We start from the raw sequence: 26,699 nt of genomic DNA on the forward strand, positions 1-26,699 counted from the left end.
GGCTTGGCAGTTCGGGCTGGACTGTTCCCACGAGGCACAGGGTCAGACTGATTTGCATAAGGCCATGTCTGCACTGAGGTAGCAGAGTGGGCTAAAGAACGGTGATGGATTAAACCCAGATCTGTTGACTGGGTGTGAGTGTTTGATTGGTTAAGATGCTCCGTCCATCACCACCCCCTTTTGTACCGCTTTGTTCGCTATATGTTGGCAGGGTATGCTCAGACGTGAGTCCCTTGCTCGCTTTGCCACTGGATTCAAGCAAGCCTGGCTGAAGACAGCTGAAATGCCAGAAACCGGTCCTAGGAAGGTTGTTTCTGGTCCAGGGAAGGCATTGCTTGGCAGTTCTGGCTGAAATGTTCCCATGAGGCACAGGGTCCGACTGATTTAGATATGGCCATGTCTGAACTGGGGTGGCAGAGTGGGCTAAAGAACTGTGATGGATTAAACCCAGATCTGTTGACTGGGTGTGAGTGTTTGATTGGTTCAGATGCTCCGTCCATCACCACCCCCTTTTGTACAACTTTGTTCGCCATAAGTTCGCAGGGTATGCTCAGACGTGAGTCCCTTGCTCACTTTGCCACTGGATTCAAGCAAGCCTGGCTAAAGACAGCTGATATGCCAGAAACCGGTCCTAGGAAGCTTGTTTCCAGTGCAGGGAAGGCATGGCTTGGCAGTTAGCGCTGGACTGGTCCCATGGGGCACAGGGTCAGACTGATTTGCATATGGCCATGTCTGAATTGATTGGGGTGGGAGAGTGGGCTAAAGAACGGTGATGGATTAAACCCAGATCTGTTGACTGGGTGTGAGTGTTTGATTGGTTCAGATGCTCCGTCCATCACCACCCCCTTTTGTACCGCTTTGTTGGCAATAAGTTGGCAGGGTATGCTCAGACGTGAGTCCCTTGCTCACTTTGCCACTGGATTCAAGCAATCCTGGCTGAAGACTGCTGAAATGCCAGAAACCGGTCATAGGAAGCTTGTTTCCGGTCCAGGGAAGGCATGGCTTGGCAGTTCGGGCTGGACTGTTCCCATGAGGCACAGGGTCAGACTGATTTGCATAAGGCCATGTCTGCACTGAGGTGGCAGAGTGGGCTAAAGAACGGTGATGGATTAAACCCAGAGCTGTTGACTGGGTGGGAGTGTTTGATTGGTTCAGATGCTCCGTCTATCACCACCCCCTTTTGTACCGCTTTGTTCGCCATGAGTTGGCAGGGTATGCTCAGACGTGAGTCCCTTGCTCACTTTTCCACTGGATTCAAGCAAGCCTGGCTGAAGATGGCTGAAATGCCAGAAACCGGTCCTAGGAAGGTTGTTTCTGGTCCAGGGAAGGCATTCCTTGGCAGTTCTGGCTGAAATGTTCCCATGAGGCACAGGGTCCGACTGATTTAGATATGGCCATGTCTGAACTGGGGTGGCAGAGTGGGCTAAAGAACTGTGATGGATTAAACCCAGATCTGTTGACTGGGTGTGAGTGTTTGATTGGTTCAGATGCTCCGTCCATCACCACCCCCTTTTGTACAACTTTGTTCGCCATAAGTTCGCAGGGTATGCTCAGACGTGAGTCCCTTGCTCACTTTGCCACTGGATTCAAGCAAGCCTGGCTAAAGACAGCTGACATGCCAGAAACCGGTCCTAGGAAGCTTGTTTCCAGTGCAGGGAAGGCATGGCTTGGCAGTTAGCGCTGGACTGGTCCCATGGGGCACAGGGTCAGACTGATTTGCATATGGCCATGTCTGAATTGATTGGGGTGGGAGAGTGGGCTAAAGAACGGTGATGGATTAAACCCAGATCTGTTGACTGGGTGTGAGTGTTTGATTGGTTCAGATGCTCCGTCCATCACCACCCCCTTTTGTACCGCTTTGTTGGCAATAAGTTGGCAGGGTATGCTCAGACGTGAGTCCCTTGCTCACTTTGCCACTGGATTCAAGCAAGCCTGGCTGAAGACGGCTGAAATGCCAGAAACCGGTCATAGGAAGCTTGTTTCCGGTCCAGGGAAGGCATGGCTTGGCAGTTCGGGCTGGACTGTTCCCACGAGGCACAGGGTCAGACTGATTTGCATAAGGCCATGTCTGCACTGAGGTAGCAGAGTGGGCTAAAGAACGGTGATGGATTAAACCCAGATCTGTTGACTGGGTGTGAGTGTTTGATTGGTTAAGATGCTCCGTCCATCACCACCCCCTTTTGTACCGCTTTGTTCGCTATATGTTGGCAGGGTATGCTCAGACGTGAGTCCCTTGCTCGCTTTGCCACTGGATTCAAGCAAGCCTGGCTGAAGACAGCTGAAATGCCAGAAACCGGTCCTAGGAAGGTTGTTTCTGGTCCAGGGAAGGCATTGCTTGGCAGTTCTGGCTGAAATGTTCCCATGAGGCACAGGGTCCGACTGATTTAGATATGGCCATGTCTGAACTGGGGTGGCAGAGTGGGCTAAAGAACTGTGATGGATTAAACCCAGATCTGTTGACTGGGTGTGAGTGTTTGATTGGTTCAGATGCTCCGTCCATCACCACCCCCTTTTGTACAACTTTGTTCGCCATAAGTTCGCAGGGTATGCTCAGACGTGAGTCCCTTGCTCACTTTGCCACTGGATTCAAGCAAGCCTGGCTAAAGACAGCTGATATGCCAGAAACCGGTCCTAGGAAGCTTGTTTCCAGTGCAGGGAAGGCATGGCTTGGCAGTTAGCGCTGGACTGGTCCCATGGGGCACAGGGTCAGACTGATTTGCATATGGCCATGTCTGAATTGATTGGGGTGGGAGAGTGGGCTAAAGAACGGTGATGGATTAAACCCAGATCTGTTGACTGGGTGTGAGTGTTTGATTGGTTCAGATGCTCCGTCCATCACCACCCCCTTTTGTACCGCTTTGTTGGCAATAAGTTGGCAGGGTATGCTCAGACGTGAGTCCCTTGCTCACTTTGCCACTGGATTCAAGCAATCCTGGCTGAAGACTGCTGAAATGCCAGAAACCGGTCATAGGAAGCTTGTTTCCGGTCCAGGGAAGGCATGGCTTGGCAGTTCGGGCTGGACTGTTCCCATGAGGCACAGGGTCAGACTGATTTGCATAAGGCCATGTCTGCACTGAGGTGGCAGAGTGGGCTAAAGAACGGTGATGGATTAAACCCAGAGCTGTTGACTGGGTGGGAGTGTTTGATTGGTTCAGATGCTCCGTCTATCACCACCCCCTTTTGTACCGCTTTGTTCGCCATAAGTTGGCAGGGAATGCTCAGACGTGAGTCCCTTGCTCACTTTGCCACTGATTTCAAGCAAGCCGGGCTGAAAACGGCTGAAATGCCAGAAACCGGTCCTAGGAAGCTTGTTTCCGGTCCAGGGAAGGCATGGCTTGGCAGTTCGGGCTGGACTGTTCCCGTGAGGCACAGGGTCAGACTGATTTGCATAAGGCCATGTCTGAACTGAGGTGGCAGAGTGGGCTAAAGAACGGTGATGGATTAAACCCAGAGCTGTTGACTGGGTGTGAGTGTTTGATTGGTTCAGATGCTCCGTCCATCACCACCCCCTTTTGTACCGCTTTGTTCACCATAAGTTGGCAGGGTATGCTCAGACTTGAGTCCCTTGCTCACTATCCCACTGGATTCAAGCAAGCCTGGCTGAAGACGGCTGAAATGCCAGAAACTGGTCCTAGGAAGCTTGTTTCCGGCCCAGGGAAGGCATGGCTTGGCAGTTCGGGCTGGACTGTTCCCATGAGGCACAGGGTCAGACTGATTTGCATATGGCCATGTCTGAACTGGGGTGGCAGAGTGGGTTAAAGAACGGTGATGGATTAAACCCAGATCTGTTGACTGGGTGTGAGTGTTTGATTGGTTCAGATGCTCCGTTCATCATCACCCCCTTTTGTACCGCTTTGTTCGCCATAAGTTGGCACGGTATGCTCAGACGTGAGTCCCTTGCTCACTTTGCCACAGGATTCAAGCAAGCCTGGCTGAAGACAGCTGAAATGCCAGAAAACGGTCCTACGAAACTTGTTTCCGGTCCAGGGAAGGCATGACTTGGCAGTTCGGGCTGGACAGTTCCCATGAGGCACAGGGTCAGACTGATTTGCATATGGCCATGTCTGAATTGGGGTGGGAGAGTGGGCTAAAGAACGGTGATGGATTAAACCCAGATCTGTTGACTGGGTGTGAGTGTTTGATTGGTTCAGATGCTCCGTCCATCACCACCCCCTTTTGTACCGCTTTGTTCGCAATAAGTTGGCAGGGTATGCTCAGACGTGAGTCCCTTGCTCACTTTGCCACTGGATTCAAGCAAGCCTGGCTGAAGACAGCTGAAATGCCAGAAACCGGTCATAGGAAGCTGGTTTACGGTCCAGGGAAGGCATGGCTTGGCAGTTCGGGCTGGACAGTTCCCATGAGGCACAGGGTCAGACTGACTGGCATATGGCTATGTCTGAACTGGGGTGGCAGAGTGAGCTAAAGAACGGTGATGGATTAAACCCAGATCTGTTGACTGGGTGTGAGTGTTTGATTGGTTCAGATGCTCCGTCCATCACCACCCCCTTTAGTACTGCTTTGTTCGCCATAAGTTGACAGGGTATGCTCAGACGTGAGTCCCTTGCTCACTTTGCCACTGGATTCAAGCAAGCCTGGCTGAAGACGGCTGAAATGTCAGAAACCGGTCGTAGGAAGGTTGTTTCCGGTCCAGGGAAGGCATGGCTTGGCAGTTCGGGCTGAAATGTTCCCATGATGCACAGGGTCCGACTGATTTAGATATGGCCATGTCTGAACTGGGGTAGCAGAGTGGGCTAAAGAACGGTGATGGATTAAACCCAGATCTGGTGACTGGGTGTGAGTTTTTGATTGGTTCAGATGCTCCATCCATCACCACCCCATTTGTACCGCTTTGTTCGCCATAAGTTGGCAGGGTATGCTCAGACATGAGTCCCTTGCTCATTTTGCCACTGGATTCAAGCAAGCCTGGCTGAAGACGACTGAAATGTCAGAAACCGGTCCTAGGAAGCTTGTTTCCGGTCCAGGGAAGGCATGGCTTGGCAGTTCGGGCTGGACTGTGCCCATGAGGCACATGGTCAGACTGATTTGCATATGGCTATGTCTGAACTGGGGTGGCAGAGTGGGCTAAAGAACGGTGATGGATTAAACCCAGATCTGTTGACTGGGTGTGAGTGTTTGATTGGTTCAGATGCTCCGTCCATCACCGCCACCTTTTGTACCGCTTTGTTCGCCATAAGTTGGCAGGGTATGCTCAGACGTGAGTCCCTTGCTCACTTTGCCACTGGATTCAAGCAAGCCTGGCTGAAGACCGCGGAAATGCCAGAAACCGGTCCTTGGAAACTTGTTTCCGGTCCAGGGAAGGCATGGCTTGGCAGTTCGGGCTGGACAGTTCCCATGAGGCACAGGGTCAGACTGATTTGCATATGGCCATGTCTGAACTGGGGTGGCAGAGTGGGCAAAAGAACGGTGATGGATTAAACCCAGATCTGTTGACTGGGTGTGAGTGTTTGATTGGTTCAGATGCTCCGTCCATCACCAACCCCTTTTGTACTGCTTTGTTCGCCATAAGTTGGCAGGGTATGCTCAGACGTGAGTCCTTTGCTCACTTTGCCACTGGATTCAAGCAAGCCTGGCTGAAGACGGCTGAAATGCCAGAAACCGGTCCTAGGAAGCTTGTTTCAGGTCCAGGGAAGGCAAGGCTTGGCAGTTCGGGCTGGACTTTTCCCATGAGGCATAGGGTCAGACTGATTTGCATAAGGCCATGTCTGAAGTGGGGTGGCAGAGTGGGCTAAAGAACGGTGATGGATTAAACCCAGAGCTGTTGACTGGGTGCGAGTGTTTGATCGGTTCAGATGCTCTGTCATTCACCACTCCCTTTTGTACCGCTTTGTTCGCCATAAGTTGGCAGTGTATGCTCAGACGTGAGTCCCTTGCTCACTTTGCCACTGTATTCAAGCAAGCCTGGCTGAAGACGGCTGCAATGCCAGAAACCGGTCCTAGGAAGCTTGTTTCCGGTCCAGGGAAGGCATGCTTGGCAGTTCGGGCTGGACTGTTCCCATGAGGCACAGGGTCAGACTGACTTGCATATGGCCATGTCTGAACTGGGGTGGCAGAGTGGGCTAAAGAAAGGTGATGGATTAAACCCAGATCTGTTGACTGGGTGTGAGTGTTTGATTGGTTCAGGTGCTCCGTCCATCACCACCCCCTTTGGTACCGCTTTGTTCGCCATAAGTTGGCAGGGTATGCTCAGACGTGAGTCCCTTGCTCACTTTGCCACTGGATTCAAGCAAGCCTGGCTGAAGACGGCTGAAATGCCAGAAACCGGTCCTAGGAAACTTGTTTCCGGTCCAGGGAAGGCATGGCTTGTCAGTTCGGACTGGACTGTTCCCATGAGGCACAGGGTCAGACTGACTTGCATATGGCCATGTCTGAACTGGGGTGGCAGAGTGGGCTAAAGAAAGGTGATGGATTAAACCCAGATCTGTTGACTGGGTGTGAATGTTTGATTGGTTCAGGTGCTCCGTCCATCACCACCCCCTTTGGTACCGCTTTGTTCGCCATAAGTTGGCAGGGTATGCTCAGACGTGAGTCCCTTGCTCACTTTGCCACTGGATTCAAGCAAGCCTGGCTGAAGACGGCTGAAATGCCAGAAACCGGTCCTAGGAAACTTGTTTCCGGTCCAGGGAAGGCATGGCTTGTCAGTTCGGACTGGACTGTTCCCATGAGGCACAGGGTCAGACTGACTTGCATATGGCCATGTCTGAACTGGGGTGGCAGAGTGGGCTAAAGAAAGGTGATGGATTAAACCCAGATCTGTTGACTGGGTGTGAGTGTTTGATTGGTTCAGGTGCTCCGTCCATCACCACCCCCTTTGGTACCGCTTTGTTCGCCATAAGTTGGCAGGGTATGCTCAGACGTGAGTCCCTTGCTCACTTTGCCACTGGATTCAAGCAAGCCTGGCTGAAGACGGCTGAAATGCCAGAAACCGGTCCTAGGAAGGTTGTTTCCGGTCCAGGGAAGCCATTGCTTGGCAGTTCTGGCTGAAATGTTCCCATGAGGCACAGGGTCCGATTGATTTTGATATGGCCATGTCTGAACTGGGGTGGCAGAGTGGGCTAAAGAACGGTGATGGATTAAACCCAGATCTGTTGACTGGGTGTGAGTGTTTGATTGGTTCAGATGCTCCGTCCATCACCATCCTCTTTTGTACCGCTTTGTTCGCCATAAGTTGGCAGCTTATGCTCAGACGTGAGTCCCTTGCTCACTTTTCCACTGGATTCAAGAAAGCCTGGCTGAAGACGGCTGAAATGCCAGAAACCGGTCCTAGGAAACTTGTTTCCGGTCCAGGGAAGGCATGGCTTGTCAGTTCGGACTGGACAGTTCCCATGAGGCACAGGGTCAGACTGATTTGCATATGGCCATGTATGAACTTGGGTGGCAGAGTGGGCTAAAGAACGGTGATGGATTAAACCCAGATATGTTGACTGGATGTGAGTTTTTGATTGGTTCAGATGCTCCGTCCATCACCACCCCCTTTTGTACTGCTTTGTTCGCCATAAGTTGGCAGGGTATGCTCAGACGTGAGTCCCTTGCTCACTTTGCCACTGGATTCAAGCAAGCCTGGCTGAAGACGGCTGAAATGCCAGAAACCGGTCCTAGGAAAATTGTTTCCGGTCCAGGGAAGGCATGGCTTGTCAGTTCGGACTGGACTGTTCCCATGAGGCACAGGGTCAGACTGACTTGCATATGGCCATGTCTGAACTGGGGTGGCAGAGTGGGCTAAAGAAAGGTGATGGATTAAACCCAGATCTGTTGACTGGGTGTGAGTGTTTGATTGGTTCAGGTGCTCCGTCCATCACCACCCCCTTTGGTACCGCTTTGTTCGCCATAAGTTGGCAGGGTATGCTCAGACGTGAGTCCCTTGCTCACTTTGCCACTGGATTCAAGCAAGCCTGGCTGAAGACGGCTAAAATGCCAGAAACCGGTCCTCGGAAGGTTGTTTCCGGTCCAGGGAAGCCATTGCTTGCCAGTTCTGGCTGAAATGTTCCCATGAGGCACAGGGTCCGATTGATTTTGATATGGCCATGTCTGAACTGGGGTGGCAGAGTGGGCTAAAGAACGGTGATGGATTAAACCCAGATCTGTTGACTGGGTGTGAGTGTTTGATTGGTTCAGATGCTCCGTCCATCACCATCCTCTTTTGTACCACTTTGTTCGCCATAAGTTGGCAGCTTATGCTCAGACGTGAGTCCCTTGCTCACTTTTCCACTGGATTCAAGAAAGCCTGGCTGAAGACGGCTGAAATGCCAGAAACCGGTCCTAGGAAACTTTTTTCCGGTCCAGGGAAGGCATGGCTTGTCAGTTCGGACTGGACAGTTCCCATGAGGCACAGGGTCAGACTGATTTGCATATGGCCATGTATGAACTTGGGTGGCAGAGTGGGCTAAAGAACGGTGATGGATTAAACCCAGATATGTTGACTGGATGTGAGTTTTTGATTGGTTCAGATGCTCCGTCCATCACCACCCCCTTTAGTACTGCTTTGTTCGCCATAAGTTGACAGGGTATGCTCAGACGTGAGTCCCTTGCTCACTTTGCCACTGGATTCAAGCAAGCCTGGCTGAAGACGGCTGAAATGTCAGAAACCGGACATAGGAAGGTTGTTTCCGGTCCAGGGAAGGCATGGCTTGGCAGTTCGGGCTGAAATGTTCCCATGATGCACAGGGTCCGACTGATTTAGATATGGCCATGTCTGAACTGGGGTAGCAGAGTGGGCTAAAGAACGGTGATGGATTAAACCCAGATCTGGTGACTGGGTGTGAGTTTTTGATTGGTTCAGATGCTCCATCCATCACCACCCCATTTGTACCGCTTTGTTCGCCATAAGTTGGCAGGGTATGCTCAGACATGAGTCCCTTGCTCATTTTGCCACTGGATTCAAGCAAGCCTGGCTGAAGACGACTGAAATGTCAGAAACCGGTCCTAGGAAGCTTGTTTCCGGTCCAGGGAAGGCATGGCTTGGCAGTTCGGGCTGGACTGTGCCCATGAGGCACATGGTCAGACTGATTTGCATATGGCTATGTCTGAACTGGGGTGGCAGAGTGGGCTAAAGAACGGTGATGGATTAAACCCAGATCTGTTGACTGGGCGTGAGTGTTTGATTGGTTCAGATGCTCCGTCCATCACCACCCCCTTTTGTACCGCTTTGTTCGCCATAAGTTGTCAGGGTATGCTCAGACGTGAGTCCCTTGCTCACTTTGCCACTGGATTCAAGCAAGCCTGGCTGAAGACGGCTGAAATGCCAGAAACCGGTCCTAGGAAACTTGTTTCCGGTCCAGGGAAGGTATCGCTTGGCAGTTCGGGCTGGACAGTTCCCATGACGCACAGGGTCAGACTGACTGGCATATGGCCATGTCTGAACTGGGGTGGCAGAGTTGGCTAAAGAACGGTGATGGATTAAACCCAGATCTGTTGACTGGGTGTGAGTGTTTGATTGGTTCAGATGATCCGTCCATCACCACCCCCTTTTGTACTGCTTTGTTCGCCATAAGTTGGCAGGGTATGCTCAGACGTGAGTCCCTTGCTCACTTTGCCACTGGATTCAAGCAAGCCTGGCTGAAGATGGCTGAAATGTCAGAAACCTGTCGTAGGAAGGTTGTTTCCGGTCCAGGGAAGGCATGGCTTGGCAGTTCGGGCTGAAATGTTCCCATGAGGCACAGGGTCCGACTGATTTAGATATGGCCATGTCTGAACTGGGGTAGCAGAGTGGGCTAAAGAACGGTGATGGATTAAACCCAGATCTGTTGACTGGGCGTGAGTGTTTGATTGGTTCAGATGCTCCGTCCATCACCACCCCCTTTTGTACCGCTTCGTTCGCCATAAGTTGTCAGGGTATGCTCAGACGTGAGTCCCTTGCTCACTTTGCCACTGGATTCAAGCAAGCCTGGCTGAAAACGGCTGGAATGCCAGAAACTGGTCCTAGGAAGCATGTTTCTGGTCCAGGGAAGGCATGGATTGGCAGTTCAGGCTGGACTGTTCCCATGAGGCACAGGGTCAGACTGATTTGCATATGGTCATGTCTGAAACTGGGGTAGCAGAGTGGGCTAAAGAACGGTGATGGATTAAACCCAGATCTGTTGACTGGGTGTGAGTGTTTGATTGGTTCAGATGCTCCGTCCATCACCGCCACCTTTTGTACCGCTTTGTTCGCCATAAGTTGGCAGGGTATGCTCAGACGTGAGTCCCTTGCTCACTTTGCCACTGGATTCAAGCAAGCCTGGCTGAAGACCGCGGAAATGCCAGAAACCGGTCCTAGGAAACTTGTTTCCGGTCCAGGGAAGGCATGGCTTGGCAGTTCGAGCTGGACAGTTCCCATGAGGCACAGGGTCAGACTGATTTGCATATGGCCATGTCTGAACTGGGGTGGCAGAGTGGGCAAAAGAACGGTGATGGATTAAACCCAGATCTGTTGACTGGGTGTGAGTGTTTGATTGGTTCAGATGCTCCGTCCATCACCACCCCCTTTTGTACTGCTTTGTTCGCCATAAGTTGGCAGGGTATGCTCAGACGTGAGTACTTTGCTCACTTTGCCACTGGATTCAAGCAAGCCTGGCTGAAGACGGCTGAAATGCCAGAAACCGGTCCTAGGAAGCTTGTTTCAGGTCCAGGGAAGGCATGGCTTGGCAGTTCGGGCTGGACTTTTCCCATGAGGCATAGGGTCAGACTGATTTGCATAAGGCCATGTCTGAAGTGGGGTGGCAGAGTGGGCTAAAGAACGGTGATGGATTAAACCCAGAGCTGTTGACTGGGTGCGAGTGTTTGATCGGTTCAGATGCTCTGTCATTCACCACTCCCTTTTGTACCGCTTTGTTCGCCATAAATTGGCAGTGTATGCTCAGACGTGAGTCCCTTGCTCACTTTGCCACTGTATTCAAGCAAGCCTGGCTGAAGACGGCTGCAATGCCAGAAACCGGTCCTAGGAAGCTTGTTTCCGGTCCAGGGAAGGCATGCTTGGCAGTTCGGGCTGGACTGTTCCCATGAGGCACAGGGTCAGACTGACTTGCATATGGCCATGTCTGAACTGGGGTGGCAGAGTGGGCTAAAGAAAGGTGATGGATTAAACCCAGATCTGTTGACTGGGTGTGAGTGTTTGATTGGTTCAGGTGCTCCGTCCATCACCACCCCCTTTGGTACCGCTTTGTTCGCCATAAGTTGGCAGGGTATGCTCAGACGTGAGTCCCTTGCTCACTTTGCCACTGGATTCAAGCAAGCCTGGCTGAAGACGGCTGAAATGCCAGAAACCGGTCCTAGGAAACTTGTTTCCGGTCCAGGGAAGGCATGGCTTGTCAGTTCGGACTGGACTGTTCCCATGAGGCACAGGGTCAGACTGACTTGCATATGGCCATGTCTGAACTGGGGTGGCAGAGTGGGCTAAAGAAAGGTGATGGATTAAACCCAGATCTGTTGACTGGGTGTGAGTGTTTGATTGGTTCAGGTGCTCCGTCCATCACCACCCCCTTTGGTACCGCTTTGTTCGCCATAAGTTGGCAGGGTATGCTCAGACGTGAGTCCCTTGCTCACTTTGCCACTGGATTCAAGCAAGCCTGGCTGAAGACGGCTGAAATGCCAGAAACCGGTCCTAGGAAGGTTGTTTCCGGTCCAGGGAAGCCATTGCTTGGCAGTTCTGGCTGAAATGTTCCCATGAGGCACAGGGTCCGATTGATTTTGGAATGGCCATGTGTGAACTGGGGTGGCAGAGTGGGCTAAAGAACGGTGATGGATTAAACCCAGATCTGTTGACTGGATGTGAGTGTTTGATTGGTTCAGACGCTCCGTCCATCACCATCCTCTTTTGTACCGCTTTGTTCGCCATAAGTTGGCAGCTTATGCTCAGACGTGAGTCCCTTGCTCACTTTTCCACTGGATTCAAGAAAGCCTGGCTGAAGACGGCTGAAATGCCAGAAACCGGTCCTAGGAAACTTGTTTCCGGTCCAGGGAAGGCATGGCTTGTCAGTTCGGACTGGACAGTTCCCATGAGGCACAGGGTCAGACTGATTTGCATATGGCCATGTATGAACTTGGGTGGCAGAGTGGGCTAAAGAACGGTGATGGATTAAACCCAGATATGTTGACTGGATGTGAGTTTTTGATTGGTTCAGATGCTCCGTCCATCACCACCCCCTTTTGTACTGCTTTGTTCGCCATAAGTTGGCAGGGTATGCTCAGACGTGAGTCCCTTGCTCACTTTGCCACTGGATTCAAGCAAGCCTGGCTGAAGACGGCTGAAATGCCAGGAACCGGTCCTAGGAAAATTGTTTCCGGTCCAGGGAAGGCATGGCTTGTCAGTTCGGACTGGACTGTTCCCATGAGGCACAGGGTCAGACTGACTTGCATATGGCCATGTCTGAACTGGGGTGGCAGAGTGGGCTAAAGAAAGGTGATGGATTAAACCCAGATCTGTTGACTGGGTGTGAGTGTTTGATTGGTTCAGGTGCTCCGTCCATCACCACCCCCTTTGGTACCGCTTTGTTCGCCATAAGTTGGCAGGGTATGCTCAGACGTGAGTCCCTTGCTCACTTTGCCACTGGATTCAAGCAAGCCTGGCTGAAGACGGCTAAAATGCCAGAAACCGGTCCTAGGAAGGTTGTTTCCGGTCCAGGGAAGCCATTGCTTGGCAGTTCTGGCTGAAATGTTCCCATGAGGCACAGGGTCCGATTGATTTTGATATGGCCATGTCTGAACAGGGGTGGCAGAGTGGGCTAAAGAACGGTGATGGATTAAACCCAGATCTGTTGACTGGGTGTGAGTGTTTGATTGGTTCAGATGCTCCGTCCATCACCATCCTCTTTTGTACCGCTTTGTTCGCCATAAGTTGGCAGCTTATGCTCAGACGTGAGTCCCTTGCTCACTTTTCCACTGGATTCAAGAAAGCCTGGCTGAAGACGGCTGAAATGCCAGAAACCGGTCCTAGGGAACTTGTTTCCGGTCCAGGGAAGGCATGGCTTGTCAGTTCGGACTAGACAGTTCCCATGAGGCACAGGGTCAGACTGATTTGCATATGGCCATGTATGAACTTGGGTGGCAGAGTGGGCTAAAGAACGGTGATGGATTAAACCCAGATATGTTGACTGGATGTGAGTTTTTGATTGGTTCAGATGCTCCGTCCATCACCACCCCCTTTTGTACTGCTTTGTTCGCCGTAAGTTGGCAGGGTATGCTCAGACGTGAGTCCTTTGCTCACTTTGCCACTGGATTCAAGCAAGCCTGGCTGAAGACGGCTGAAATGCCAGAAACCGGTCCTAGGAAGCTTCTTTCAGGTCTAGGAAAGGCTTGGCTTGGCAGTTCGGGCTGGACTGTTACCTTGAGCCACAGGGTCAGACTGATTTGCATATGGCCATGTCTGAACTGGGGTGGCAGAGTGGGCTAAAGAACGGTGATGGATTAAACCCAGATCTGTTGACTGGGTGTGAGTGTTTGATTGGTTCAGATGCTCCGTCCATCACCACCCCCTTTCTTACCGCTTTGTTCGCTATTAGTTGGCAGGGTATGCTCAGACATGAGTCCCTTGCTCACTTTGCCACTGGATTCAAGCAAGCCTGGCTGAAGACAGCTGAAATGCCAGAAACCGGTCCTAGGAAGGTTGTTTCCGGTCCAGGGGAGGCATTGCTTGGCAGTTCTGGCTGAAATGTTCCCATGAGGCACAGGGTCCGACTGATTTAGATATGGCCATGTCTGAACTGGGGTGGCAGAGTGGGCTAAAGAACTGTGATGGATTAAACCCAGATCTGTTGACTGGGTGTGAGTGTTTGATTGGTTCAGATGCTCCGTCCATCACCACCCCCTTTTGTACCACTTTGTTCGCCATAAGTTCGCAGGGTATGCTCAGACGTGAGTCCCTTGCTCACTTTGCCACTGGATTCAAGCAAGCCTGGCTAAAGACAGCTGAAATGCCAGAAACCGGTCCTAGGAAGCTTGTTTCCAGTCCAGGGAAGGCATGGCTTGGCAGTTAGCGCTGGACTGGTCCCATAGGGCACAGGGTCAGACTGATTTGCATGTGGCCATGTCTGAATTGGGGTGGGAGAGTGGGCTAAAGAACGGTGATGGATTAAACCCAGATCTGTTGACTGGGTGTGAGTGTTTGATTGGTTCAGATGCTCCGTCCATCACCACCCCCTTTTGTACCGCTTTGTTCGCAATAAGTTGGCAGGGTATGCTCAGACGTGAGTCCCTTGCTCACTTTGCCACTGGATTCAAGCAAGGTTGGCTGAAGACGGCTGAAATGCCTGAAACCGGTCATAGGAAGCTTGTTTCCGGTCCAGGGAAGGCATGGCTTGGCAGTTCGGGCTGGACTGTTCCCGTGAGGCACAGGGTCAGACTGATTTGCATAAGGCCATGTCTGAACTGAGGTGGCAGAGTGGGCTAAAGATCGGTGATGGATTAAACCCAGAGCTGTTGACTGGGTGTGAGTGTTTGATTGGTTCAGATGCTCCGTCCATCACCACCCCCTTTTGTACCGCTTTGTTCGCCATAAGTTGGCAGGGTATGCTCAGACTTGACTCCCTTGCTCACTTTGCCACTGGATTCAAGCAAGCCTGGCTGAAGACGGCTGAAATGCCAGAAACTGGTCCTAGGAAGCTTGTTTCCGGTCCAGGGAAGGCATGGCTTGGCAGTTCGGGCTGGACTGTTCCCATGAGGCACAGGGTCAGACTGATTTGCATATGGCCACGTCTGAACTGGGGTGGAAGAGTGGGTTAAAGAACGGTGATGGATTAAAACCAGATCTGTTGACTGGGTGGGAGTGTTTGATTGGTTCAGATGCTCCGTTCATCATCACCCTTTTTTGTACCGCTTTGTTCGCCACAAGTTGGCAGGGTATGCTCAGACGTGAGTTCCTTGCTCACTTTGCCACTGGATTCAAGAAAGCCTGGCTGAAGATGGCTGAAATGCCAGAAACCTGTCCTCGGAAGCTTGTTTCCGGTGCAGGGAAGGCATGGCTTGGCAGTTCGGGCTGGACTGTTCCCATGAGGCACAGGGTCAGACTGATTTGCATAAGGCCATGTCTGAACTGAGGTGGCAGAGTGGGCTAAAGAACGGCGATGGATCAAACCCAGAGCTGTTGACTGGGTGTGAGTGTTTGATTGGTTCAGATGCTCCATCCATCACCACCCCCTTTTGTACCGCTTTGTTCGCCATAAGTTGGCAGGGTATGCTCAGACATGAGTCCCTTGCTCATTTTGCCACTGGATTCAAGCAAGCCTGGCTGAAGACGGCTGAAATGTCAGAAACCGGTCCTAGGAAGCTTGCTTCTGGTCCAGGGAAGGCATGCTTGGCAGTTCGGGCTGGACTGTTCCCATGAGGCACAGGGTCAGACTGACTTGCATATGGCCATGTCTGAACTGGGGTGGCAGAGTGGGCTAAATAAAGGTGAAGGATTAAACCCAGATCTGTTGACTGGGTGTGAGTGTTTGATTGGTTCAGGTGCTCCGTCCATCACCACCCCCTTTGGTACCGCTTTGTTCGCCATAAGTTGGCAGGGTATGCTCAGACGTGAGTCCCTTGCTCACTTTGCCACTGGATTCAAGCAAGCCTGGCTGAAGACGGCTGAAATGCCGGAAACCAGTCCTAGGAAGGTTGTTTCCGGTCCAGGGAAGGCATTGCTTGGCAGTTCTGGCTGAAATGTTCCCATGAGGCACAGGGTCCGATTGATTTTGATATGGCCATGTCTGAACTGGGGTGGCAGAGTGGGCTAAAGAACGGTGATGGATTAAACCCAGATCTGTTGACTGGGTGTGAGTGTTTGATTGGTTCAGATGCTCCGTCCATCACCATCCCCTTTTGTACCGCTTTGTTCTGTAGTGTAGTTCCTATCATCCCAATAGGCTCTGCGCATTGGAATAATACCTTCAATAGTATAGGCCTAGACCAGACGTTAACTAGGTCTACTACTGTCGATATTAGACTTAAAGTTTTGGGTTTGCCAGCTTAGCTCAGAGTTCACTAGAAACTTTCTCGAATGTTCAGGAAAGAATTAACTCCCCTGATTAGACAAGAAGGGATTTAGTTTCTGACAACCATAGAACATGACAACTTTGCTCTACCCTAATCAAGAGTATATCTCAAGAGTCGTGTGAACAAAAGGCAATTTATTTTACTCAGTCAGTACGTGCATTCTTAGTCTCATCAGATTGTAGAGAAAAGGAAGAGACGGGCGTGTTCAATAAAAGATGTTATTTATTGATCAGTCTCTTTTCTCATACAAGAGAAATGGATCGATATTATTGCAATACTTATGGTTAAGTAAAGTGCATACATTAAAAGCAGAAGTATAAAATAATACTGTAAAAACATTTATATGGTTTCTAAGCCATATGAAGGTTTAAAATGATTAAAATATATTACACACATATATACATTTGACTAAACGTACTCAACTGGTGTTTCTAAATACGCCTACCCCGTGTACCTGACCTAAGCCTACGTGGGCGGGAATAGAAAGTTACAGTTTAAGTTAAGTTTGTTTTGCCAAGTGACTGACTAAAGAATTCTCTGTGAGGGGTTATTCAGTTCTGTACCTGGAAGTTAGGATGAATGAGGGATGGTATCTCTCTCTCTGCTCTCGATATTCCAGGCTGCCTGCGAGGGCTACCCGGAAGCGCCGGTGCTGGATTTCTCGGCAGGAGAAAGCAGCGCGTCTCGCTCTCAGCGCGTCAGGAAGGCGGGGCTGCGCCAGCGGGGTCCGCTCTGCTCTGGGCTTCGGCAAGTATGGCTGCTCCGTCTCGTCACCACCGCGTGTGTTTGCATAGCGCAATATCGGTAATATTTATACCTTTAAGGTGCCGAGATTGACATAAGGATGGACATAGATACGTCAATAAGGATGTCATACGACTTGGTCGTTAGCACATTCTTTTGCTGAAGTTCTCGGTGAAATCAAAACAATGGCCGCAGGGTTTTTCCCAGTTTGTCATAGGTTTGATTTGTTATGAGAACTCCGTAATGCCTTATCAGGGGCTGGAGGAATATCGCTTGTCTAATTAGATCGCAAGCGTTATGACCTAATCAGATAACACGTTCCTGTGCCGTAGTGTGGCTTTGTCAGATAACGGTATCTGCATCATGGGGGTTTGCTGCCTCATGGGCTGACTGCTAGTTAACTTGTTGGTTTGTTAACCAGAATAGGGTCAGGAATAGGGGGATCGATTCAGAACCTATAGGAATACATCACACCCACTCCACGCTAACTATGGACATATTTACTAATCTAGGCATAGTAAAACATAGTACAACATACTATAGAGTAGTGTGTATACCTTACCACCCCAAAATACATAAATGCATTTTGAAATTTTCAAATATACGGAAAAATTGCAGTCATATGTATTGTATGCACTCAAGCTGTAGAATAATGCCAAAGTAATCACGCATTTGTATACATTATTGCTATTTGGTATATGAGAATTACACATGAAATGGCTCTTAATACAGAAAAAAGGTTCGAGACCATTCCATCACAGAATAAAATATTAATGAACATACCAGCGGGCAGCTAATGTCTATAAGCTATCTAAAATTTAGAAACCTTAGTTCTCTAAGAATAGTTCTTACTTTAAGCAGAAGATAAGTGTCCCGAAAAATATGCAAAAATATTTTGGGGCTGCTGAAAAAACTGCTGTCCGTGAACTGGAGGGAAAATTGTTCATGGTATTCTGTTATTAAAGTTGAAGGCCAAATTCAGGGAACGCCGTGTGCGAGCTTGCTCAAAAGTCTCTATTTCTGCTCTGGTGAGAACATCATATCATTTAGGCTTTCGAAAAAGCTGTCAACAGCTTCCTGGGAAAGTTCCACTAACTCGGAAAAAGGTGTAACCATGCATTCGTGCACATGATTGTCTCCATTGACATTCTGATTTGCATTGCTGACAGAAGGTCGTACCTGTTCGATGCTGCTTTCATCTTGAACTTCACTACCCCTCAATCGTAGTGGTGAAGCTTCCACGAATGCCGTCATCAGGATTGGTAGCCTTTGAGGGCAGCACAAAGCATGAACCTTGATCGGGCTCAACAATGTTTCTGCATCCATTGGCGCATCCGATTGTAGCGTCAGACAGGTGTCTAACACGCATTCTTCTCCGCATAGCAGGCACCTTAATACAGGTAAAACACATCGTTGCCACATTGGTCGAAATGATAGAAACCAAGTCATGTTCAGGTCTCTAAGCCGGGAGAGTCCCAGGATTTTTGATATCCGGTCCCGGTATCCAATGGCTAGGATTGTTTCTTCCCTTGTCGCAGGTGTTCTGTCTGTGACATGGTTTGCCATAACGAAAAATAAGGACTAGGAATAGGATTCCTGCAATTAGTCCCAAGATCAGGGGAAGTCCGCCAAAAATCGAATGGACGAAATCTGGAAAAATACCCAGTATGGCTTTGAATGGTGTTAATGCCATCGAAAATACTGTCTTAAATACCTTTGAGACCCCATTGGTATCAGAAATATTTAAGATTTCGTTTAGTATTTCTGCGAAATGTATGGGGGAATTAGTTGATAATAATGAATGTATCTCTGCAGTCGTCCTTGCGACTTGTAGATCATACGTTTCCTTTGATGACGTGAGCCTGGTAGGCGTCTGAAGAAGCACTGTTTTCATTCTGCTTAAAGTATCTATTCGAATAGAAGTAATTTTCAAGTTGGACCATGCCCTTGCCTCCCTGTCTGGAAAGGAGCTGGGGAACAATGAGTGTCCACAGCACTTGACCTTCGCAGTCGTAGTTACGAGATAAGGAGTCCCGGGCATAAGACTACAACATCTGCGGTCTACAATTAGAATGTAACTCCCATTATAGAGTCTTTGAAAGAATGGTTCTATCTCTGTTGCAGGTGCGCCTAGCTGGTGACATGAAAGGTTATTTGAGTTCCCTTCACAGGCTCCATGCAAACTAATTCCGTTACACAGAAGCGTGCCGCTTAGTGACATCGCACAATTATTGCCACTAAGAAACACTTTCTGTCCTTTATTACTGACACATGCATGTGAATAGGGCAGGTTCCATGTTGTTTTAATGTACCCCTTTCCCAATTTCTCGTACATGCCAGCCTGTATATATTTTTGGCAGTATTGAAACCTGAAGGTTGATATTGGAATATTAATTATCCCGTGTATTATCCATTCATTGACAGGTCGTTCTGACATTGTCACTGGTAATCTCTCAAGTTTCTCAATGCTCAGGATTGTATAATCAGCACCCTTTTGTGCCATACTGATTTGTCTATCAGTAAGGTTAAAGATTTGGAATAGTGACGTTGTGTTGATTAAACGCCAAGGCACATAGCCTGAACGCAGATTTTGTAACGTCCAGCCAAGCTGTACAATAGAACGCAATTGAGACTGACCGTGTTGTAACAACAGTAAGTCCTGCGATAATATGTCGATTGCTGAAGACACAATGCTGTCCAAAGAAAAAATTCTGGAGGACAGAGTCATTAACCCATTGTCCACTACAGAAAGTGATTTTTCCAAATTAATACGGTCAATTTCCCGTATTCTCTCTGCTGTCTCAATTTGAGTAACCTTCCAGGCCTCGTTGTATGCTGCATATACAGAGGCTGCTATGAAACGCTTTTGACGCTGTTTGCGTGGTCCCATAATGAAATCACGCAAGTCAGCACCATCAGTAAGTAAAGTAAGGTGTTGCTTAATTTCTGCCAGTGTGGAGGTTTGTAGCCATTGAAGGCATAATTTGCCCACACTGTAGGTTGTTATTATCCCTGGGTGATGTCTTTGGGGATATCTAGGGTCTGGCCTGGTCATTTTGAACCCCTGTGTTTTGTTCAGGAATCTGTCTTGACAGTTATTAGTATCTGTGGGCCAGATCAACCACTGTTTCCAATCAGGATGTGTTCTGTTTTGGTTTAATACATAGTTTACGTCTATCTCTTCATCTGTATCAGAGCTATTGCTGAACATTGTTGGCTTTGGAATAGATGGTTTATTTAAGTCTTTGATTTTGGCTAGGCCAAGACAGGTAGTTTGTTGGACAGTTTCATTTAAAAATATAATTTGTTCTGGGATCATGCAGGCTCTAAACAAAGATTCTATACCCTGTACTTGCCATTCTTTTGTACCCCAAACACTTTTCAATTCAACATTTTTGTCCCAATAATCAAAACCAAAAGTATTCATTTTTTCAAAGAATGAGTCTGAATATATCAATTTTGTGTTAGTTATCATGGTCTTAGTTCCTGTCTTATTTGACAATTTGAAATAAAATGCTTCAGCATTACTTGTGTTAAAACCTGAAAAGTATGAATATTTGTCATAAACGGTTCTTGAGCTTCCTTTTGGAGGTGTTGCACAATGTTCCCATTGATTATAATTTAAAACATTTCTAGGTTGTGCAGATTTATGTAAAAAATGGTTACCATAGTGGTTGTAGCAATACATACTATCATAATTTGTAGAACCCTGCCAATAATCATGTTTGGTAAATTTAGCAGACATCACTAAGTCATACATCATATTATTAATGCTTTCGAAGTCCCAATCATCAGCAAATGAGTTTGGTTTTACAAAGTCACTCAATGAGATCTTAATTTGGTGTGGATATTTCAGGATTTCAACCGGACCATAGATTTCGTAGTCAGTGTTGTCCCATGCTACCCCACCCGGTATAGGATTGGCTGTGAAGTTGACTGAAGAAAGTTCTCTTTTCTCGACGTGTGAAGATGTGTGTGGTTTGAGGATCAAGTTGATTTTCTGACTTGCTGTGTCCATTTTAGCATATTTTCCCTCAATGAAGCGTCCCAAAGTTAGTACCATGATGAGCCAAAGTATGAGGATAAATGCACCAAAGCCCACCCAAAATTCGATCCATGGAGAAATCAGATATGTTTCTTTCAGTTGTTTCAAAAGTTCTTTAGCTTTATCTTTAAAGGTTTTTGTTGATGGCTGTGTCTTTGATTCACTGAAGCCTTCAGAGGAATCATCGAAGTTTATGAAGTAGCCGGATGCAGTTCTGTCAATTGTTCCAATTGGTTCAGGATTACTGTTTCTTGCATTATCACTTGGTACTTCATTATAGATTGGTGTGTCTCTGCTAAAAGTTTTTATTTGGGTTTTCAGAGGTCTAAGTTCCATTGCATTGTTGCATAGTCCTTGTTGTTCTTCTGTAGGCGTTTCGAATGTGATGAGCCTCTTAGTTAAGACCTCTGTACTGGTAGCAAACCTGGATGTATGACGTTAAAACGCATACTTTTACTCCGCAGACCATTACAACGCGACTTTTACTCCGCATACCGTTACAACGCATAGCGCCTTGGGGCGCTGGATAGTGGTAAGTATAATTTACTATTCTAACTCCAGTCCCCGTGGACCCTAGGGAAGGTGTTGGATAGTAAATTATACTTATCCCCTATCCTAGAGCGCCCCCCAGCGCAATGCGTTGTAATGGTATGCGGAGTAATGGTCGCGTTGTAATGGGTCTGCGGAGTAAAAGATCCGTTGTAACGGGTGTATACCAGCAAACCTTGGTGTTCTGCTACTTATTGGGAGTCCACTTGGCCTACTGTTTGTTATCGGCCACATGATTGTGGTTTTACCAGGTCGATGGATACAACTCGGTTCTCCTTTTTACCAGCAAGTGGCGGTAGTACAACTGATCTTGTCCCGTTGACAGACAAGACAGGAACTGCTTTTCTGTAAGAAGGCCCAAATTCCTTCTTTACCGCGATCTTTTCTCTGACTAGATCCCCGACTTTTGGAATCCAGACAGGTCTTGCTGGGACAGGTGGTGGTTCTTCAGTGGTTGTTGGCTGCTGTTTCAACTTTATGTTGCTCAGGTCTTTTCTTGTTTTGTTTAAGTCCTGCAAAATAGCCAAACGGTCTTTGATATCAAAGCTTTTTTCTTTCACCACTGAAGTCTGACTATCAAGGTCAGAGATCAACATCCTAGTTCCAAATAATAATTTGTACGGACTGAGTCCCTTCAGAGAATTTCTTGGCAAGTTATTTAGACTACGTTGGACACTTATTAGATGTTTGACCCACCCAGCTCCCGAACCTAATATCCTTTCCGTTATAGATTGCTTTATGCCTTGGTTTTTTCTTTACACCATCCCGTATCCCTCAGGAAGGAAGTGAGAAGATTCCCGCTGTGCTATGCTCATTTGGCCATGTTTCCCCTCAGGCTGGAGGGCTAGAGTGAAAACAATGGTCAAACGTAGCATGCTCTTAGCGTATATGCCATTTAGACTCGCAAATCTCTGTATAACAGTCCGGACGTCAGCCGAGTGCTGGTGATCTACATTATAAGTGGAAACTAGCCCGTATATGTTAATCGCAAGCCTTGCTTTTTACTCTTGATTTTTCCTGGAGTGAAATAACGAGGTATTAAACTGTTTCTCTCCCCACTGCGATTTCTGTTGCAGTTCGGGCAGTTTTTTACAAACATGGTGTGGTGCAGGCTCATGCCTGGCCACCAGTACCTTGATTGTAATTCCTCCAGAGAATCTTTTAGTTTGAGGTGTCTGAGACCCTCGCCCATATGTGCGTCTGCGATTAACAAGTTTCTCCTGTCCATGTTTGGAATCACTCTATCCCCCACTCCAGGGATTCGAGCAAAAGGGACGGAGTTTGCATCTATTATGTATGTATAATTGAGTGGATAGTTGATCGGTAGCGCTGAGCAGTCGCCTTTTGATGACGTTTTCACCGCCAGCACTGTTTCACCGTCAATGTATTTTAATGTACGCTTTTTTCGAACTACGGGAGCCGATTTAGTGGCTGCCGCTGTGGCTGTTTCAGCCAATGAATTCCCTGCAACGTGAACGCCATCACGTTGATGACTCAGTGAGTGTGTCACGTGAGTCTTTGGTAGTTCTTTTTGTAAAAGAGCTATTTGTTCCCAGAGCAATTTCTGCTTTATTGGTGTATCTGTGTCATCTTTGTAACCGTTTTGAATCCATGTCTGCAAATCCTTGTTATATGATTTGACGCAGTAATATGAATCTGACACTATAAGTGTCGGGAATTCGCGATCCGCATTATCTAGCGCCATTTTCAATGCTATTATTTCAGTCTGTTGTTCTGAATTAGTTTCTACTGAGTGTGTTTTTGTTAATAGAGGTTTTAGTTTACCTCCGCGCCACACTTCTTTTGTAATCCCACATGTGGGGTTGTATGCTTGTTCTCCCCAAACGGGGGGTTGAGCATGTCCGTCTGTATAAATTACACAGGCGTAATGTCGTAAAGGCAGAATGTCGATTGGCAGAGGGAATGTTTTTTCATATTCTAAATTTTCCATTTCTTCTAGTTCTGGATCAAAGTAGTAGTATACTTTGTCCATTGTGATTGAATTCACCCATTGTATCCATTCCGGATTCAATGTTGTTGTTGGTAAATTACATGGTGTTGTTAATGCCTCGAAGGCTGATTCTGCTGTTCTGACTGTGATGTGTCTACCGTCCGCTTGATCTTTTTCTCTAGCTATTGCGGTTTGAACTGCATGAACCATTTTTTCTTTAATGCTGAATTTCTGTTCAGTTTCTGTGTACAAGTGTGATTTGAATGCAATTGGTACCTTTTCTCCCTCATTAGAGGTCAGGTATGTGAATCCGCATCTTCCTGGGATGACTCGAATCACAAGATTGCGTGTGTTATCACGTGTTTCTAATTTTGTTTTAATTAGCATGTCTGTTTGTAAGGATCTCAGAATTTCTGTGTGTATTTGAGTCCAATTGGATCTTTTAAAATCTGGTTTAATTAGATCATAAAGGGGTTTGACCCTTTCTGCGTATTTTGCAATGTATGTTCTTCCGAAATTTAGGAAGCCTAGAATCGACTGTAGGTTTTTTAGTGTTCTAGGTGCTTGGATTACGGCACATTTCTCTAGGAAATTGTCAGCCAGGCTTTTGCCTTCACTTGATAATTCATATCCTAAGAACAGGACTTTCAGATGGGCAATTCTGGATTTTTTAAAGTTGAATTTGTAACCCTCTGCTGCGAACCCAAGTATTATGGTGTTCACTCTTTTCAAGTGAGTATCCAAGTCATCATCTGTTAAATAAATGTCATCGACATAAGATAATGCTTCATCATCATATATTTGTAGTAATTCTGTTACTCTCGCTGAGAATACTCCCGGGCTGTTCTTGTACCCCTGGGCTAACCGACAGAATTGTTTTTGAGTGCCATTTATTGAGAATGCAGACAAATATCTGCTCTCTGGTGCTATGTTTTGACAAAAGAATCCATTAGAGATGTCTAATGTTGTTTTGTATTTTTTGCGCACTATGTTATTCATTAGTGCAGCACTATGTGAGTTTTGCACTGCAAAAGTTTTACAACATGAGTTAAGGTGTCGGTAATCCAAAACTAGACGGTATGAATTGTCTGGTTTGGAGACCGGAAACAAAGGGTTGTTCATTTGTGAGGTGCAAGTTTCAATCACCCCCTGGTATTCTAATTGATCTAGGATTTCTTTTACCTGTTTTTTAGCTTCTTGCTTAATTGGGTACTGCCTTTGAGCAGTAGGTTGTGATTTTAACTGGATTTTGTGAGGAGGAGAGTCCTCATCCCATCCTACGTGATTTTTATATAAAGCAGGAGCTTGAGCTACTGCCCACTTTCTAGCAAGTGTGTATTTTTTATGAATTGGGATATGATTTGAGAAGGCAGGCATAATTATTTCTTCGCCATGAGGGCAATCCCTGACAAACTCTGGTGGCCAGTCTTTTTCAGCTAGAATGATGTCATAGCCCTTGGAGAGATTATCCCAAAATAGTCCCCTTATTTTCCTAGTCTTATCTCCCTCTATACGTAATGTTATTTCATATATTTTGTGAGGTTTGCTAACTCTGGTGTCCGCAGTTTCCACTTGAAGATATTCATTCGTGTCCACTGTCTCCAGATGATTCATAAGGACTTTGCGAGCTATGCTCACTTCTGCTGCGCTGTCTAGCATTGTCTGAGCCCATTCTCCGTTTTTCAGTTGTGTCCTCAGTATTCTCGGCATTGTTAACTACCTTGATACTGGCTACCTTCTTTTTTGGAAATTGTAATTTCTTTTTTAGATGAGCAGGTTCCTTGTCTTTGGACTTGGTGTGCTCTTCTCTTTGTTCTGATCGTCCTCTTCTTTCCGATTTCTGCGAGGAAGTCTGAAAAGATTGAGAGGGACGTGTATCAATGTCTTGATATCTATCAGGCTTCTTTATATTATCCCTATTTCTAAGGTTATATCTTTTCCCAGAGGCTTAAGCAGAAGGACCAAAGCAGCAGACCAGGTCATGCACAACAATTCATTAGTTTCACAATTAATGGTGGTGCAAACACTTCTAACACCCGCTGCCGTAGGATGCGTAATTTACAAGAATATTGAAACAGAAAAAGAAGGTGCACTCTAAGAAAAGTCAATATCCGAAGTCGCTCTTTTTTGTATAAATTCTTCTTTATTTTAGATTTCGTTCAAACATCAAAGGCACAGCCAGAGGGGTCACTCTGAGGTGACCTGTGTCTTTGGTTCGGAGATTTCTCTCTTCGCCTAGGAGACCTTCCTCTGGACTGGAATTTCTTTTCTTTAGGATTGGATTGTTTGTTTCCATCCCAGCTCTTTTTCTGTGATGTTGAATTATTATTAAAAAATATTTTTTCAGGACTTTCAATCAGTTGTGGTTTTACTGGTATTCCACCTAAACTATCTCTACCTAGTTCTTCATAGGATTTTTCTATGATTCTGGCAATTTCAGCTGGTTGGTCTGCTATATCTGTTTCTTTTAACCTCTGGCGGATCGCCACGTTTGCTGCTTCACCCTTTATGTTGGCTAATAATATAGCCGAGACCTGCTTGAAGTCTTTCAGTAATTTCATACCAAGAGTTGAAGCGGGTTCTGGACCATATTCGTCTTGAATTTGTTTTAGCACATCTGGTATTACCGAGATGGATGGAACACCGTGCGTTTTTGTGTAGATGGAAGCAAAGACTGTACCCCAAGTGTCACAGTCCTCAATGTGTGGTGCGATTCCCATTGGAAGACAGATAGTCAGAATCCGGTGTTTTTCTAGCGGGGTGGTGTCTGGAAACACCGCCTCTATTTGGGTGATTTTTTGCGCTAGCCAAAATGGTATTTGTTCCCGTTTAGCCGGTACTTTACCTAGGCAGGACTGTATGTTCTGTGGTGTAATTTTATTTGTGTTCCCCTGGTGAGGGGTCAGCTGTGGAATTTTAATTGCTGGTTGAATTGTTGAAGTCCGCATCACATACTGGACTAATTGTCTGTGTACTTTTATTAATTGTTTTAGCTGTGTTAAAAGCTCTGCTGCAGACATCCCGTCGATGTCTGGATGTGGTGTGTATCCGGCTAGGACCGGCCACGTTGCTCCTGGTCTACCTAAAGGACCGAGCCTGGTGATGTGATTATTATGTTTTAGGGCGCCATTAAATAAGAGCAAATGCTCTTGAAATTTAAGTGGTACTTCCACCTCCTCGAAAGGAGTGTACATTTCAGGAGGTTCCTCTATTTTGTAATAGTGGAAGTACTTTGTTACAGGATTTGCTGCTGGAAAGTTTATCCATGAATAGTATACCTCTGTCTGCCGATATTCGTGTGCCTCAATTACGAATATGACTGTGCCACCTCTAGGTGTCAGTCCATTTTCTATAAGTTTTATGGTTATAGATTTTCTTTTGATGACCGGAATGAGTATTATATCCGGGTCTGCGTCTTGCATAGTAGCATCAGCTGCTGCGAGT

The sequence above is a fragment of the Lissotriton helveticus genome, chromosome 7 (assembly GCF_964261635.1).
Source record: "Lissotriton helveticus chromosome 7, aLisHel1.1, whole genome shotgun sequence".
NCBI lineage: Eukaryota > Metazoa > Chordata > Amphibia > Caudata > Salamandridae > Lissotriton > Lissotriton helveticus.